The 17,997-nt window shown below is 40.9% G+C and overlaps 1 long non-coding RNA gene across 1 annotated transcript in view; it reads right to left on the bottom strand.

The window, feature by feature from the left end:
- Positions 1–16,753, bottom strand: part of LOC138158431 (uncharacterized) — a 20,484-nt gene extending 3,731 nt beyond the window's left edge. The window contains exon 1 of the long non-coding RNA XR_011167637.1: positions 16,296–16,753. This is a non-coding gene — a long non-coding RNA (uncharacterized lncRNA). The remainder of the gene's footprint in view (positions 1–16,295) is intronic.
- Between the last annotated feature and the right edge of the window lie 1,244 nt (positions 16,754–17,997).

Genomic DNA, 17,997 nt, shown 5'->3' with positions numbered 1-17,997 from the left:
CCATCCATCCATCCATCCATCCATCCATCCATCCATCCATCCATCCATCCATCCATCCATCCAGTGCTTATTTTCCTCCATAGGAGGTCCTCAAGAACAGACTGGATAATCCACCTTGTTGGGTAGGATGTAGAGAGAATTCTTCTCTGGGGAGCATCCTAGGTCTGCTAACCTTCCTCCATACCACCACATCTTCCTTCTCTGTATTGTCTTTATTAGAATGCAAGCTGGAGCTCAAGGGCTGGCTTTATTTGTGTTTGTATTTGTGTCACTTTCATTTAGCTTAGTGTCTGGCACATAGTAAGTTCTTAATAAATGCTTATTGCCCTGTTCAAGTAGGGCTTGGGCTAGATGGCCTCTGAGATCCCTTCCAACTCTTAGATTCTATGATTCTGGCCCATTAGGTAGATATGTCATGTATTTGTATGAGTATTTTGACCTTTGGGGAGGCTATTGATTGTCCAGGTTTTCTCTAAATATTGTGACAGTGCTAAAGCGCTCTACATAATGGGCGAGGGGTATTCACTTCCTGAGGAAGCCACCGAAATGAGAAAGCTCTTCAGAGATAGCACTTGTAAGTTACCTTGACCTAACCTAGACTCTTGAAAATAGGGAAGAGATAGAAATTGAGGTTAGAAAAAATCTTGTTTTAATTTTTTGGGAGGAGGTGAGAGGAGAAAAAATAGCTCAAAAACAATAGGAGGATAAGTATGAAGGATGAATGGTAATTCCAGGTTTTCCATAGTGTCACTATCCTTTCATGAAAGGTTGAGCAAGGCAGGGCTCATTCTCTTTGAATGAGAATATTCCATTACCAGCCATGTTTGAGTTGACAGCTCACTGGAAACCTTGGAGCTATTCCACTTGGATGCCAGTGTAAGCCCTGTCTATAATAATGAACAGATCCAGATCACTCTGAAATGTATTTTTAAAGTTTTTGATTGGCCATGGGGGAGGAGGAGAAAAATCCCTTGTTTTAAAATGAATCTTGTTAAGGACTTGACTTTTTCCTTCTCCAGACTATATGATCTACTCAACGACTTTCTCTGTTCATGTCAAGTCTTTTACAAGGAGAAGCTTAATTCTAGGTTAATGCATATTCATTTTCTGTCTCAGAATGAGAAGTGTAAAAATTTAGTCACAACTAAATATGAAATTAGCAGGGAGTCCATACTACCTGCCTGACTATTTGTGAAGTTGACTTTTTACTGAATAAAATAAATGAATATTGATGGCTATCCATTTGATCCTTCCTTATTTACAATCTAAGCACCTTAATCACAGTCCCCAAACTTCTGGAGCCAAGGACAGATGGACAGGAAGATTAAGCAATTTCCTTTTAATAACTACTTATTTTATAGGGATTTATTTCTCCTACTCAGGAGAAAGAGAGAAAAAGGCTGAAAAAAGGCTCATCTATTTCAAAAAAGTGCTTGTAATTTTCAAATATGATGTCAAACTTGGTGACTTGTCAAATTCTGGGAAATTCTATATTAAAATGAACTTCAATCCCCCAAACTGATAAAAAATAAAATTAAATAACAAGATTTTGGGGGGCTCAATTTCAAAGACTTTTTTTCACTTTTTTTCCTGGTGCATGAGTTACAAGGGCACCATGATAATAAGCTACAGATTAAGTTAATGGTCTTTAAAGTATAACCTGCCAAGTTGTTTAGTTATGCTAGGAGGAATTCTGGTGTTTTGGAGAGTGTAATGAACTAAAAGTTCAATGCTAGAATGGAATTCCTTATTTTCTGCCTAAACTTGCCCCTTCTCCTAACTTGGTTATTCCTATGCCAGATACCACTGGTCACACAGGTTCATAGCTTTGGTCAACCCTCAATTTTTCTTCATTTTTCATCCCTTTTCCCTTAATCAACTAGTTTACTAACTCTTGTTAAATCTACCTCTACAAATATTTTCTTTTGCATCTGATCCCCTCACCCTCACTCTCTACAATGCCTCCATCTATTTCAGGCCCTTATCGTCTTTTGCCTAAACTATCCAAATAGCCTCCTAATTGTTCTACTTGATTATTATCTCTCTTCTCACCACTCTGTTCTCTATATAATTACCAAAATCATCTTCCTTACACATTCATTTGACCATGCTACTCTGATGGTCAAGAAACTTTGGTGGCTCCCTGTTACCTCTTAGATAAAAGAAAAGTTTTTCACCCTGACTCTAGAGCCCTATACAAAGTGGCTCCAGCCTTCTTTTCCAAACTTAATCACATTACTTCCTGCTCTACCCCCACTTTATGTTTTAACCATGCTGGTTTGTCTGCAGTTCCCTGTATGGACATTCCATCTTTCCCACTTCCCTGCCTTTGTATAGGCTGTGCACCCTTCCTAGAAGTCACTTCCTCCTTTCTTCTTCCTCTTAGACTATGGACCTCTTTTCAAGATTCGGTTGAGATGCCTGTCCCCACACAAGCCCTATCCAGATCCCCTCCCTTGCTGTTAGTGTTCTACTCCTCCTGAGGTTACTTTGAATTTACTTATCTTGAGTATATGTTGAATCAAGCCAGTAGAAAGTAGCATCTGCGGGCAAACAAATGTTTCATTTTTTTCCTTTTGTATTCACAGTGCACAGAGTTGCTTTTAATTGGCGCATTGAATTGAATTAGTTATATGACCTAAGTTTGGGTTTTGTCTTGAACTTGAACTGAGTAATCCTGGGTGAGTTCAGAAGACTCCTCCCCCGCCTCAGTTTCCTCACCTGGAAAATTAAAGGAATAATTACTTCCTTCCCTACCTCCCAAGCTTGTTGGGAGGACTGAATAAGTTCATTGATATGAAAGTTTCTTTGGAAGTCCAGTGTTTGACAAATCCAAGGTATTATTAGATCACATTCAGCTTCTGGTCACGTTTTATCAATGTTACCCATGCTGTAAGTGTGAGATCACCAGCAATGAAATCCTGCCATAGAGTTAGTAACCTTGAAAACTTTCTTTTGAACCCTGAGGCCTGGCTGTGCACAAAGGTTAGCTAATGGGATGTCTGCTGCATGGCTCCAAAAGAAACATATTGGACCAAAGCCACACTCATCATGCCAATGCTGTTAGTTCAGTGAAAAAAAATCTCCTAGTGAAGGTATTTAGCATCACCGAGACCAATAGCAACTGGGGTTTTCATTTTATAAGCACTTGTGTTGGTATCACGTACAAAAAGAACCTGGATCTGGGGAGGTGTCACTCTCAGGCCTGGAAATATATGGTTAGTGAAGGATTGCAAAAATTTGTCCTCAGTTCAGCAATTAGTTTTAAAAAGTTTTATATGCATGTTTCATATGGAAAGGATTGTTCATCACATATTGGCTGCATGCTGTTGTCTTTCATGAGCTCTTCTAGCTCCAATTTCTGTTTGAGGATCATGCTACTGAGAACATTGCTATCTGTGGGTGACCTAAGGGACTGATGTGGGAACAGGAGGTTTTTATTTTCCCCCACATTGGAGATACAGATGCAGCAGGGACAAGACTTGAGTTTTTGCCATCATGGAAGGTTTACTGCCTTTGCTCCTCCCTCGGTGGTGCTTCAGATGCTTTCTTGAGGTTTATCCAAGCCCTAGGGTAATTTGGATGGCCTGGTCTTCAAGCCAGAGTGGGGTGGGGTGGACAACAGGAGTGAGAAAGGAATTTTTTCCCCCAAGTTTCCAAAAGATACAGTAGGAGGTTCTGACCATATGGGGAGCACACTTCACTTTGATGAGGGAGAAGGAGATAAGGCAATCAATGTTTCTAACTTGGCTAGGAGTAAGGGCTGAGGATTGTTGGTTGAGAAGGGTGAGTTAGCCCTTCCTAACCACCTGACTCTTTTGTGTGCCAGCCTGATGGAACTATGGGTATGATTGCAAAAATGTGCTCTCACTCTAGAAATTGGTTTGAACAGTCTTTATGTATGCATATTTCATATGGAAAGGATTTCCATATTTCACATGGGAAAGAAACAAAAGAACTGGAATGGAAATGTATTAATTCGGCCAGTGGTATGTTGGTCTTGCTTCTCCCAGTATGAAAACATTATTATACTTTACCCACAAAGACAATCAGTGGGAAGCAGATGGATGTGGATGGCAGTAACAGAGGTAGTGGTTATGTCCTACTGATAGAGGCGGCATCCCATTGGCAGAGGTGGCATCCCGTTGGCAGAGGTGGCGTCCCGTTGGCAGAGGCAGCATCCCGTAGGAAGAGGCGGCATCCCGTTGGCAGAGGTGGTGTACCATTAATAATGGAAGTAGCACCAGAGGTAGTGGGAGCTCCATTGGTTGTGGGAAAGTATCAGTCGGCAGGAGTCAAAGAATTTCAAGGTCCATACAGGAGATGTGGCAAGTGGAATGGAGGACCAATGAGTCATAGAGACATGATGCATAGGAACAAAATCAGACCTTATCCTTCTCTTATAAGGACTGTGCAGGTTTGGGGGAAACTCTCTAGTGATCCTGTGTTCTTTCCCTGCTTGTAGAGAATTCAACCCCAGAATGACAATATAATGGTGATGGTGGTGGTGGGGTGGGGAGACAGAGAGAGACAGAGAGACATAATGAGAAAGACATAGACAAACAGAGATAGACACAGACACAGAGAGTCAGAGACATGAAGACACAAAGATCTATCTCTGAGAGGCAGAGACAAAGGGAAAAAAAGAGACAGATGTAGAATGAGAGAGAATGATAGAGAAATTAAGGAATAGAGGCCGTGTGGTATAGTAGTTAGAGAGTTGACCTTAGGGCCAGGAAAACCTGGGTTCACTTCCTACCTCTAACTGGTTGCAAGCAGGGTTATGCAACCTCCCAGTGTTTTAGGTGACTTTCTAAGACTGTACATTACAGAGAAAATGCTGACCTGTATTGACAGAGAGAATTTCCTCATCTGGAAATTCCCTATAGTTAGAAAATCACAGGTCCAGGTCATATCTTATACAATTGGACCAATTATAAAGAAAGGACAAATGCCTTTTTTATTGTCTATTATAAGCTTGTTTGATGAGAGAAATTCTTAGCTTTTTTTGTGTCATGGAAGTTTTCTCAGAAAATGAGTGAATTAAAATATATAAGATTATAAAGGCAACCAATTATATCAAAATACAATGATCCAAAGAAAAAAGAAAAACAAATCATGTTCACAGGCTCCAAGTTAAGAACCCCAGTTCTTTAGGATCATAGATAAGGACTGGCGACAGGGATGGGGATAGAGGAGCATAAGAGCCAGAAAAAAGTCAAATTCAAATGCTCCTCAGGACAAACAATGGGTACAACCACAAATCAAGGATAAATATTAAGAGTTTTGTTTCTGGAGATAATGATAGTAATGTCGAAAAAAGTAAGAAAAAGTCATTGAAATATTTAAAAAAAACACAGAAGAGAACAGGAGAGTTGGCAGTAGTTGACTGGATGGCTTTGAAATTAATGCAGTGAATTTTGTATATGCTTTTTAAAGAGAGTAGGCTGTTTGTTAGAGATTCATGGTTTCATATGCAATCCTCATTTTCTGCTCTTCTTTGCCTCCAGAAATGCTCATGTAACTTCGTGTTTGTCCAATATAAAACAATCAAAAATGAAAATGATGTCTTTAAGCAAAGAGAAACCTCTGAGATTGAATCCAGTCCCTGTGAGCTTAGAGCTGTAAGGTTCTGAGTTAAGGGAGTTCTGTGACCCCCTTTGCTTTTTATCTATCCATTTCTGTAGAATGTTATAGAGCTGGTTTGAGCTCAGACCCACCAAAAAGAGCACCTCGGTTCCCAAATGTCATTTTAGACTATCTCATTGCCCAACATATCTCCATTTCCATATGGAACAAAATTCAGATAGCCTTTTTATTAACCAATAACAATAGCCAAAATTTTTGGTTAAACAAAGCAAAATTCATGGATTTACTCATTTTCTTTCCCTCTCTGGACCTTAATAGGTTCTTGATTTTTATGCAGTTGAATATACTGCATATTCAATAAGGAAAGAAATTGAAGTTTATTTTAGGCAGATCTCTTGACCTTTACTTTCTCTCATATAAAAGGAATTATAATACTAGCAACCCTATCAAACTCATTTTTTTTTTCAAAAGAGGAGGTTTTTCCATTGTCAAAACTAGAAATTGTGAGTTGTGGCAAATGTTGGCCATTAAAGCCAACTGTACAGTTGTATTTGAAAGTCACTTGGTCTTTGTCTAAACTTGTATCCTCAAGAGTGATTTTAGTATTAAACACTTTTTCTTAAAGTTCCTTTAACTCTCACGTACGTGAAAAACGCCAGAATGTCATTGACAATACTTAAAGTCGAGACAGACAGTAAAGACAATGAGTACTATTTAGAAAGATTTTAAAAATGCTTGCTTTCCCCCCCCCCCAGGAGATAGTAATATTCCTTAGCACAAGTAATAATTAAAGCAATTTTAGATAAAACATTTTATTCCAGGGTGGCAAGATACTAGAATGCCAAAAGCAAACTTTCATAACACAGAGAATAGAACGCAGTGAGACCATTCTGGTAAAAGGGAACATTTCTTCAGTGAAAACAACAAAATGAACCAACCTAAAAACTAACCTGCCTCCTCTGTCCTTTCCCCACTCCCTTCTCCTAACGCAATTACAAATGTCTCACGTGATTTGATTTGTTGGTGAGCAATATCTTTTGCTTACAGCCTTAGATTTTTATGTTAATTTTAGCTAAGAGCTAGTTTTTATAGTGGATTGACAACTCTTTGAAATGGAAATGTTGACAGACTTAAAATTTTTGGTATCTCTCTCTTGACTAACAATTCCACTCACTGTGCTGAATCTTACTGTAATCTTCATGCCCCAGCTCCACACTCTGGGTAGCTCATGGCTGGAAGCATGTTTTCTTTGAAAATGACTTTATCTTATATGGTACACACTTCAGCAGAAATTGCTTTCTATCCACATAGAAACATATTTTCATTCTAGAAGCTAGCAGGGTTTGAGAAAAGCAACCAAATTCAGATCAATGAACTCCAACATTGAGAAGTAGTGCATCTAATATTTGTAGGAATAAATTGGGCTACAGAGAAATACCAACTTTACTCTGTGGTTGGGAACTTAAGATAGGTAAGGTCTCTATCTATTATATGAGACAGCTGTTGCTTGTCCTTTGTTTTTGAAGAGGACCAATGATATCATGGGGTGATGTCTTGATTTGTGTGTGAATTGGATTTAAGTGAAGCAGAGTTGAACAAAGTTATTGGTTTCACTCTCTCTTCCAGAGTCATTGAAGTCCAATGGCAGGACAAAAGTCTGGATGACTAGCAATGGCCTGGGATGCAGTGGATGACCTTGGCAACTCCAATGACCAAGCTTCAGCTACCTTTATGACCTTTGGAACATGCACCTATTCCACTGGGGGACATCATCACATGCTTGCGGTAGCTATCCCCTAACTCACCAATGGGTTTGAGACCACTTATTTACCCTCAACATGATTGAGCCCATCTGTCAAGATGGTATGGTACAGAGGATAGAACGTTATGCCTGGAATCAGGAAGACCAGAGTTCATATTTGGATTTGGGAACTTATTTATGTAAGCCTGGCTAAGTCACTTAACCTCTGTGTCCCTCAGTTTCCTTATCTGTAAAAGGGGGGCAATAATAGCACTTGCCTCCCAGGGTGGTTGTGAGTATCAAATGATAAAATATTTGTAAAGTGCTTAGTACAACACCTGGTACATAGTAGGTGCTGTATAAATTCTTGTGTCCTTTCATTCAATAAATATGAGTCAGCTAGGTGGTGCAGTGTATGGATTACTGGACTAAGAGTCAGGAAGGTGTTATGGGAATGTGAATTTAAGATCCTCCTTGCCCCTAGGCCCTTTGATAGGCTTAAGTGCACCTGGAGCCTGTGGTGGGAGGGAATGCTTTTTGATTGGGCAGGGGGTCAAGGGGTTGTTTCATTCTCTGAGCCAGGAGAAGGCTATATAAACCTTGTTGTGAGGCTTTGTTTTGGGGCTCACTTTGAGAAGTGTCGTGTGATTTGACCAGATGAGACTCTGGGCAGCTGTTGAGCCCCCCAGCTTTGAAAACCCAGATGTTGGTGCTTCCCTCTCTAGTAACTGTGACTAGGTATAGATGTAATGGTCAGACAGTTGGAGGCCTGTCTGCTGAAATGTTCCTATGTCTTCTTGTAGCTTCTGTTTGTATACTCTCAAATTTGGGGTGCTGACTTTCCCCCCTGAACTAGGTAAATTATATGTTTGATTGATTAAAGTGAGATTGTTAACCCATTTTGAGTTGCTTTCCTTCAGAAAAGTGGATCTAAGAACCTGTGTTGGCAGCCACCCTGGAGATGCTGGGGTGCTTGCTGCAACAGAAGATCTGAGTTCCAATCCTGCTTCATGCACTTACTATCTGTGTGACCTCAGGCAAGTCACTTAAATTTCTTCATCCATAAAATGAAGATAATAATAGTACCTACCTCCCAAGGTTGTTGTAAGTATAAAATGAGTTGACCTGTGTAAAGTATTTTGCAAACCTTAAAATGTTGTAAAATGATTATTAAATATTTATTTTATTTTGAAAGAGAAATTCTATTGTTTTGCTGTTTTGTTTAATGGCCAGTCTTAAAAGAATATCACTTTCCATTTTTAGCGATAAATTGTGGTAGCTGAACAACTGAGTTCATTATGGGTTTTGTGGGCTAGTCTGGGAACTTAAATGCCATTTATAATGTTGTTTCAATGGGAACATACATTTCAAGTTCCTAGCTTGTTAGCAAACATAATTAAACAGAACCCGCTTGACTCTCAGGTCCAAGGTCCAGCTCCCCTGTGTTCGGTAGGTAGGTGGTATAGTGGATTGAGTGCTGGACTTGGTGTCAGGAAGTCCTGAGTTGAATCCTTAGGCAGATACTTTTTAGCTGTGTAAACTCAGTTTCTTCATCTGTCAAATGGGAATCATATAGCACCTACCTCACAGGATTGTTCTAAGGGTCATATGAGAAAATGTATACAAAGTGCTTTATACACCTTTCAGTGCCATATAATTGCTAGCTATTATTATGATGATGACAGGTTGGGTGCTTAAACAGTTTTTATTACAAGTAATGTGCTACTGCGAGGGTTCTAGGAAAGATAGAAAAGTATATAACTCACAAAAACTCTAAAAACTGGGAGTCCTCAGAGGCCATTTAACCATTTAATCCAACCCTAACCTTACCCCAAACCACTTCTTTAACATCCCTCAACAAGGGATCACCTAGTACTCAGTAAGAACCCTTTGGCTCCTGAGGAAGCCTTCTCGTCTCTAGGCTAGATCTAATTATTAGGACCTTTTCATCCACCCAGCCTGCCTTTATACAACTTTGACCTTTTCTCCTAATTTTGCCCCCAAGGCCAAACAGTACAAAATAATCCATCTTCTACATGACAACCTTTCATGCTGTTTCTCCCTCCACTGCAACCCTTATCATCCCAGTAAACTGGAAGTCCTGAGAGAGATCTGACTCATCACACAAGATTAGTCGTAGAGCCAAGATTAGAGCCTTGTATATCTGGATTCTCAGACAAGTAATCTTTCTAGCGCATTATGTAGCTTCTCAAAGTGAATAATCTTGAGGAAGAAGCCAAGATATTGGAGTAGCAGGAAGAAGTATGGAGAATCTTGCCCTCGCCCAACTCTGCCAAACATCTAGAAAACACAACAGACTGAATCCTGATTGGGAAATACAAGAAAAATTATAGTGAGTTATTTTCTTAGCCCTGTACGGCACATGGAACTCCTCAGATCAGAACCATACTTGAAGGCCCTCTGGTGCTAGATAGGGGGCCTCCTCTTGCCCTTGCGCACATCTTCTACCTGAACCCCTCAGTAGACCCTGTCCTTGGTATTCACAGACTTCAATCCATCTCCTTATGCTTTATTTTCCACATTAACTTCTTTCCCTCACTTCACAGCTGTGTCTTTTGTTGTCTACTGGACACTTCTAGCCAGTTTTTGGATTATAGCCAATTGAGATAGGATGCTTGCTTCCTCTGTTCCACTACTTTGTAGGAGGACCCCAAACACCTATTTATAATTTGCTTCACTTCATTTACTGTCTACAATTCACAAGAAATCTTTCTTTCTGAGGTTCAACTGCTCCACATTGTACTTTCATCTAGCATCCAATGCCAGTGCTGTCCTTGTAAGAGTGGGAAGGATCCAGCACAGCTGAGGGCTAAAGTAAAATTCGATGTGTTGCAAGATTCTCTTCCCATATGTCCAAGCATTCTTTTCCTCTCTCTTTTGCTTATTTGGTGTCCACGCCATCTTTAGTAACTGTGGGTGTCACCAAACGCTTTGTCGTGGGGCTCCTCTTCTTCCTCTGAACTAATCTAAATGAATTGCTTGGTAAGCTCATTTATCTTCTCTATGCAGAGGGTTCCCAGATCTATGTATTCAGTCCTAGCCTCTCTCTTGAGCTACAATTCCACATTACCAAAAAACTCCTAGAAATTTCACATTAGATATTCATTTTGTTGTTGCTGAGTCATTTCAGGGCTGTCTGCCTCTCCATGACGCATTTGGGGTTTTTGTGGCAAAGATACTGGAATGGTTTGCCATTTTCTTTTCCAGCTCATTGTACAGATGAGGAAGGAAACTGATACAAAAAGCGTTAAGTGACTTTCCTAGGGTCACAATCTAGTAAATATCTGAGACTGGATTTGAACTCATGAAGATGAATCTACCTGATTTCAGGCTCAGCATTCTATCCACTGTGCCACTTCCCTGCCCCATGGCATTCTATAGGGATCTCAAATGCAGCATGTCCAAAAGAGATCTCATTATCTTTCTTCCAAAGTTGTCTTCTCCTTAGAACTTCCCTGTTATTGCCAAGGGCACCACCATTTCCCCAGCCATGTGATCTCACAACTTCTGTGTCATCTCCTACTCCTTAGCCTCATATCTAATCTGTTGACAAATCTTGTAGTTTCTATCTTCACATCATCTTTTGGACTATCCCTTCCTCCCCCAATAATATGTCCACAACTCTAGTTCAGGCCTTCATCACCTCTTGCTTTGATTATTGCAATAACAGTATAGTTATAATCCCTGTCTCCAGGCTCTCCTCACTTCAATCCACCCTGTATTCAGCTGCTAAGGAGATTTTCCAGAAGCATACAGCTGAATATGTTCCCCTACCCCTATACCCAGTCTCAATGAGATCTGGTGACCTTCTATTGCTTCCAGACTAATTATCAACTCCTATGCTTGGTGTTGAAAGCTCTTCACAATACAGCCCCTTCTGACCTTTCTAGTCTTCCTGCAATGTACTGCTTTCCTTCTATTCTCACCATGAACCAGCAATTCTAGCCTACTTGTAATCCCACAAATACTCCTCCTTTGCACTAATTGTCCTCTGTGCCTGGACAGTTCTGTCTCCTCACCTCTACCTTTTAATTTTCTTGCTTCCTCCAGGAAGCAGCTTAAATCCCACATCCTGTTGGAAGCCCTTCCTCACTCCTCTTAAACACCAATGCCTTCCTAACTCCCAGACAACCCTCCATTTTCTCTGTAACTAACTATTTACTTGTCTCCTCCATTAGACTATGATCTCTTTGAGGGCAAGGACTGTGTTTTTGCCTTGCTTTGAATTCTTCGAACTTAGTTCAGTGCCTGACACATAATAAGTACTTAATAAATGCTTGTTGCCCGACTGATTCATCTCTGGAGAAGATGAGAAGCTCAGTTATCAATGTGCAAGATTCTAGATGTTGGTAGGAAATCCATTATGACATGGAAATGTGGAAAAAATGAGAGGTGTGATTGGCAATGAGGAGAAAGGGAGAGAGAAAGATGGATTTGCACAAAGATGGCATCTTAAGAGGCTGCTTGGTCGACTCTCCCAGGCGAGGTAACTGTTTTCCACTTCCTTGGTGACCCTTTCAGGCATCTCAGGACTCCTGGTGTTGTGCAGTTACCACTGATCAGACATATGAACCCTCTCAATTTATTACTGAGGATTTAAAGTACCAATTAGCAGGCTATGCTAAAAGGATCTGAGAAAATTAAGTGTGTGAAACCAATCCGAATGATGCCTATTAAGAACAAGCAAGCTTAGGCCCAGAGAATACTGGTAGCTGACTTTTATATAGAGCTTTAATAAATTCTTTTATTAACCTCCCATTGACTGTCAATCACTCTTCCCACAATAGCAGTTCCAAACATCCAACTTCCTAAATGCCCAAATTCTCCCTGACTCCAAATTCCAGGAGATGAATTTGCTTCCTTCTTTAATGAGAAGATTCCGATTTTCAGTTATGTTCTCTCCATTACCCCTCTCTATCTCTAGTTATGGCTCTAAATTCCCTTCCTTTTCTTCTTCCTTAGAGAAAGAGGTTTGCTTTCTCCTCTGACATTGGCTCTTCTATCTGGGCCCTCAAGTACATTTCTCAAATTCCTGACTCTGGTATTCAAGGCCCTTCATAATGTGGCCCGAACTTTCTTCCTCAAACCTCATTTGTGACACTTCCTTCTTTGTATTATGCATAAAATTGTGTTGTTGGTCACTAACGTGATACTATGTAATAGGAAGAATTGGGATTTGGGAAGCCCATGCTTCTCCCTAGCAATTATAGAATTTCATTCCATTGGATGGAATTGCCAAGCTCTCTATGGTTCTCAGAGAGTACTCAAGCATCTGTTCCCTGGTTCTCCCTCTCCCTGAGTGGCTAGGCCAGCTCACTAACTCAGGTGGTGTAACTAGTGTGGATTTTGCTGTTTCTATCAGCTCTGAGTCCCATTGAACTAAAAGTTCATAGTCCTAGAACTGAAAGGGACCCTTTTACAGATGATGACACTGAGGCCTAGGGAGGTTAAATGACTTTCTTAAAATCATGCAGGTAGCAAATATCAGAGCTAAGACTTAAACCCATTACCCTTGACTCCAGAACCAGTATTCATTGCACTATTCCACACAAACTTTCAATTGGTTTCTGGTGTCCATGAGGTATGTTCCATCCCTCTCAGTTTCTACATCCTTAATCTTATCCATGGTTTGTCTCTGTTGCTGCCACATTTCCCCTTGCATACTTAATCTCTTGCATTTGAATTCTATCTTGGATACTTTACTAGCTGTGCGACCTTGGCAAAGTCACTCAATCTCTTTCAGCCTCAGTTTCCCAGTCTGTAAAATGGTGACAACAATAGCACCTATTTCAAGGGTTGTCAGGCTGATTAAATGAGACAACATTTGGAAAGCACTTTCCAAACTTGAAAGCACTACATAAATGCTGGTTGTCACCACCACCATCATCATCATTGCTGTTGTTGCTGGGCATTTTCTCTGACTGTCCGCCGTGCCTCCTCATCTCCATCCTGCTAGCTTCCCTGGATGCCTCCCAGGCCAAAGAAGAATTCCACTTTCTCTAGGAAGCCTTTCCCAACCCCTCTTAATTTAAACGCTTCATAAATGATCATCGTATTGTATCGGATGGAATTCTCTCCCAGCTCCCTCAGAATTTTGTTTCACCAATTTTTTCTCCCTCCAGCGTCTTCAATCTGCAATAGTTTCTTTCCTTCTATCTGCTACTGTCCTACTTCTCTTTCTTTTATACTGTCAACCTTCTCAACCAGGTGTTTTGTGTCTTCTGCCTCTATTTCTTCTCTATCCGGTATCTCCTTAACTGTCTCCTTTCAGCTTCTACCCCTTCTTCCCCCCCTTGTCTGAAACTGCTCTCTCCGATGTGATCTATGGCCCTAGAATTGCCAAACTTAGGGATCTGTTTTCAGTCTTCCTGCCTGCCTTGCAGCCTTTGACAGTGTTAAAGAGAACCCCTCCCTCCACCATCCTTAACTTGGGCTCCTCCCTTGACTTCTATTTCAATTCTCTCCCTCGATTCTCTTCTCACATTAGTGTCTTTTATTGGCTTCTTTCTTCCCCCACCTTGTCGCTCAAATGTGGCAACTCCTTGAGACTCAGTCCTTTGCTCCTTGCTCTAAATTACAACAAAACAAAACAAAACCTGAACTCCTGTGGAGATCTGGCCAATTTCTATGACTTCCAATATCTTATATGCACAGGTAACTCCCAATTCTCTCTCCAGTCATATATTTCCTGAGCTCCTGCCTCACATTTTCAACTCCCAGACATTTTCACTTGGATATCTTCCCACCACTTGAAATTCAACATGTCTAAAATAACTCATCACCTTTCCCTTCCAATCAGCTCACTCCCCTGATAGTGCAGAATCAGAATCTTAGGATGTTAGAGCTGGAATCAATCAATTAGTCAAGCAACAAGTTTTTATTAAGCTCCTTCAGTGACCCCTCATCTTCTCATAATAATGAAGAACCATCTTTTCAATAGATTTTTCTTTACCAGTGTTGCCATATGGCATGAAGACTTGTAACCAAGTGAGCTTTGTGACCAAGGAGCTTAAAGTGAATATCATGAAGACGACAATGGTCAATGTGGGCAGGGTGAAACATACAAGCAAGGTGAATTCCCAAGAACAGGAACAAAGAACATTATAAAGTAATAGTATGATGGGAAGAGATGAATTAGTCATATTGTAGAGTGAGAGGTAGATGAATGGATAGAATGCCCCATGGGTAGGTTGTCTCGAAATGGTGAGAGAAAGCAAAGGGAGAACATATATGGTATTGGGGACTTCCATTGTGGGGGTCTTTTGATAGAACACGGGTAAGAATCACCCAGAATAACATAAATTATTGATTCATTTACATATTTGTGTTAGGAGTTGGGGATATAAACTCAAAATCAAGCGGCCCCACCCTTTAAGAATTTGATGATCTTCCATCAGAGTGGGACCTTTTCTTTGTATCACCAGCCCTTAGCACAAAGTCTTCCATAGGCTTGTTGCAACAAAGAAAGGCAAAAGAGATTCCCTGCCCTCACCTTGAAGGAGCTCACCTTCTAATGGAAGAAGGACAAATCAATGATGCTTCTTGGTTGGCTGGCTGGGAGAAAAACCTTGGCATCATTATTGACTTATCTTCTTCCCTTGTCCCCTGAAGGTAGTAAGTCAACAGATTATATTGACTGCTCCTTTGTCACACCTCTCACTAACTATTCCATTCCTTTCCTTTACGTTTCTACCAACAGAGCCCTAGGTAGTTGACTATGCCAATGATCTAACACTGAAGTGATGTAAGGTCAACCCTGGGGCAGGGGCAGTTGGAAAGAAGAGGAAAGAAATTAATTTATTTTCAAAAGCCTTGTAGACACATTTAATCTTCATCTCTTCATATCTTATCTTAATTGGGCAGTGGGTGAATGACAGTAAGGAATCTTTTGGAAATGCAGGTAATTGTGCCCTAATCCATCAGTTTCATAAATTAGTATTCAACTACATTTCTCAATTTAATTAAACATTAAATACCTACTACCTGCCTGATTCTGTGGATACAAAAAAACCCCCAAAACAAAACAAGACCCCATTCTCAAATATTTACATACCTTGGGGGATATAATACACACATATACATATATGTTTATACATAGAATGCATACATATATACATACACATGTGGATACATACATACACACAGGGAAGCAGTATAGCATAGTAGAAAGAACATTGACTGAAGTCAGGGGTCCTGAGTTCAGATTCTGCCTCTGATACTTATTATTTGTGTTACCTTTCATAGATCACATGACCTCATGGGTCTTAATTTCTCCATGTGTAAAATGAAGTTGTTGGGTTTAGATGGCCTTTGGGGTCCTAAATCTATGATCCTAAGTGAATGCAGAGTATTTTTAGCTATGGACCTGCCATTTCATTAGTATCTGGAACTCTCCTGTGAGGCAACCCCCTTGGTTGCAACAGATCAACAATAAATCTGAAATTTATAGGCTCAAGGGGGTTGCCTAGAGTTAGGAATTCAAGATTTCCTGACTCTAAGCCTGGCTTTCTGGCCATGACATCAGGCTTCCTCCCCTCTGACTATAGAGTACATTGGAAGTAACTCCAGGAGCTGCATTGATAACTCAGTTTCTCCATCTGTAAAATGAAGGAGTTGAAAGAATCAGGAAAGCCCTCATGTATGAAGTGGAACCTCCCTGTGCTTTAAGGGAATATAGACAGTTTTTTTTTCTTCTTCCAAAAGTAGGGCACACCCATATTCTGCAATACGGAAAAAGAAAAAAAAAAACAGGGATCAGGATTGAGAGAGCCTTAGCCTAGTTCAACTGGTTTTCTAAATCCAGTTTAACTAGGCTGTAACTCTTGGGGCTGGCCCACATGGTGGGGTGTTTAAATTGGAGGATTTTTAAAGGCATTGGGACAAGCAGCCCAGTGTAATACATGGGCCGGTCCCACTCAGCACCTAGACAATGGGCATCACTCACCAGAAGAAGCACGTTAAGCGAGAGCTAAGCAAGAAAACCTCAGTGGAAACTTAGCAGCAGTCCAAGAAAACAGTTCAGCCAGATGCCTGTCGTGCTCCAGCCCCCCTGTGCATGGGGGCTTCCATATCTCTTGTCTGGTTTTGTCTTTGTTAATGAGGGCTGGTGTTAATGAGGCCTGTTTGTCACTGTTCAGTTCCTCATGTACTCACCGCAGGCCTCTCCCTGGAAAACATCCCTCTGCCTCCACTTCTCCCTCTGATTTTAGTCTTTGATAAAAGTTTCAATTCCCTGCCCTACCCCCCAGCTTTCCACCTCATATTTATTCGCTGAGCAATACTTGGGAAGCTGATTTAATTGGTCTGAATACTTCAGAAATGCTATCTGCTGATTAATCAGCACACCGGTGCTGAGCACACCAGGCTGATCTTGATTTGATTTGGGTGTTTGCAAACGGAGCCAAAGCAAGGAGAATTCTGGACAGGGCACTGATGGACTCATTGCAGAATTCTCCCAGGTTGACTGCAGCCCATGTGAAAACTGTTAAACACTGCTTTAATGGAACTCAATCTGCTAAGAATATGATAGGGGAGCTGAATGGAAAATTCTGTAATTACTATCTTCGTATTTCATGTGAAAGCATAGTCAAGATTAAGTTTATACTTTCAAGCCAGTGTATATGCATCCAAGTGGTTTTTTCTTGGGGGGGGGCATTGACTGGTGTGGAAAAAAGAAGAATAATTTAATTATGTGGGAGAAACCATTTTCACAGAAGTATTACTGGCAAAGGCCAATTTCAGATTTTTGGTTTTACAAATCTGATGCCTTTGAAAAGCTGTTTTGGATGTTATCAGGAAATCACGCTGCTTATGAGCCCAAGCCTTTAGATTACACCTACTTATTGCCAGGTGCCCTAGAATCTCCTTTAAGTTCTGACTGTGTGTGTGTGTGTGTGTGTGTGTGTGTGTGAGAGAGCCTGTGTGCATGTGTGCACGTGTGTGTGTGCATGTGTGTGAGGACTGCAGGCACAGGGCACTGGTTACATTAATAGGGCCCCTCAGCGGGTTTTGTAGTCACCCACTGGATCTGGAAACCAGGCAGTTCTTCTGAATATATATACAACGTAAGCCACAGGCAGAGCATCCTGCATGTTGTAAACATTCTCACAGTGTGGGCAAAAATCTGTCCTCTTTGATTCACTGCCTGCCAGAGCTTGTACTGACGGATGACCAGAAGGAGTGAAGAATCTGGGGGGAGGGGGAGAGGAAGAGACAGAGACAAAGAGGGACACAGAAAGAGAGAAGAAAGAGAGAGACAGAGAGAGAGACAGACAGAGAGAGAGAGAGACAGACAGAGACAGAGACACAGGGATGCAGGAAGAGAGACAGCAAAAGAGAGACAGTGACAAAGAGGCAGAGACTGACAGAGAGACAGAGACAGAGAAATAAAGGACAAACACAACAGAGATATAGAGACCAACAGAGACAGAGAAACAGATAGACACATAGAGACAGAGATAGACAGAGATAGAGATATAGTGACAGAGACAAACAAACAGCAAAAGAGACAGAGACAAAGAGGCAGAAACTGACAGAGAGAGATAGAGAGACAGAGACAGAGAGACAGAGACAGATACAGAGACACACAGAATCACACAGACATAGAGAGAGATAGAGACACAGGGATGCAGGATAGAGAAACAGCA

Source organism: Petaurus breviceps, unplaced genomic scaffold (genome assembly GCF_028583685.1).
Source record: "Petaurus breviceps papuanus isolate PSGF00001 unplaced genomic scaffold, PetGlider_PUasm1.0 174, whole genome shotgun sequence".
Classification (NCBI taxonomy): domain Eukaryota; kingdom Metazoa; phylum Chordata; class Mammalia; order Diprotodontia; family Petauridae; genus Petaurus; species Petaurus breviceps.
This window is presented reverse-complemented; position numbering and strand designations above follow the sequence as displayed.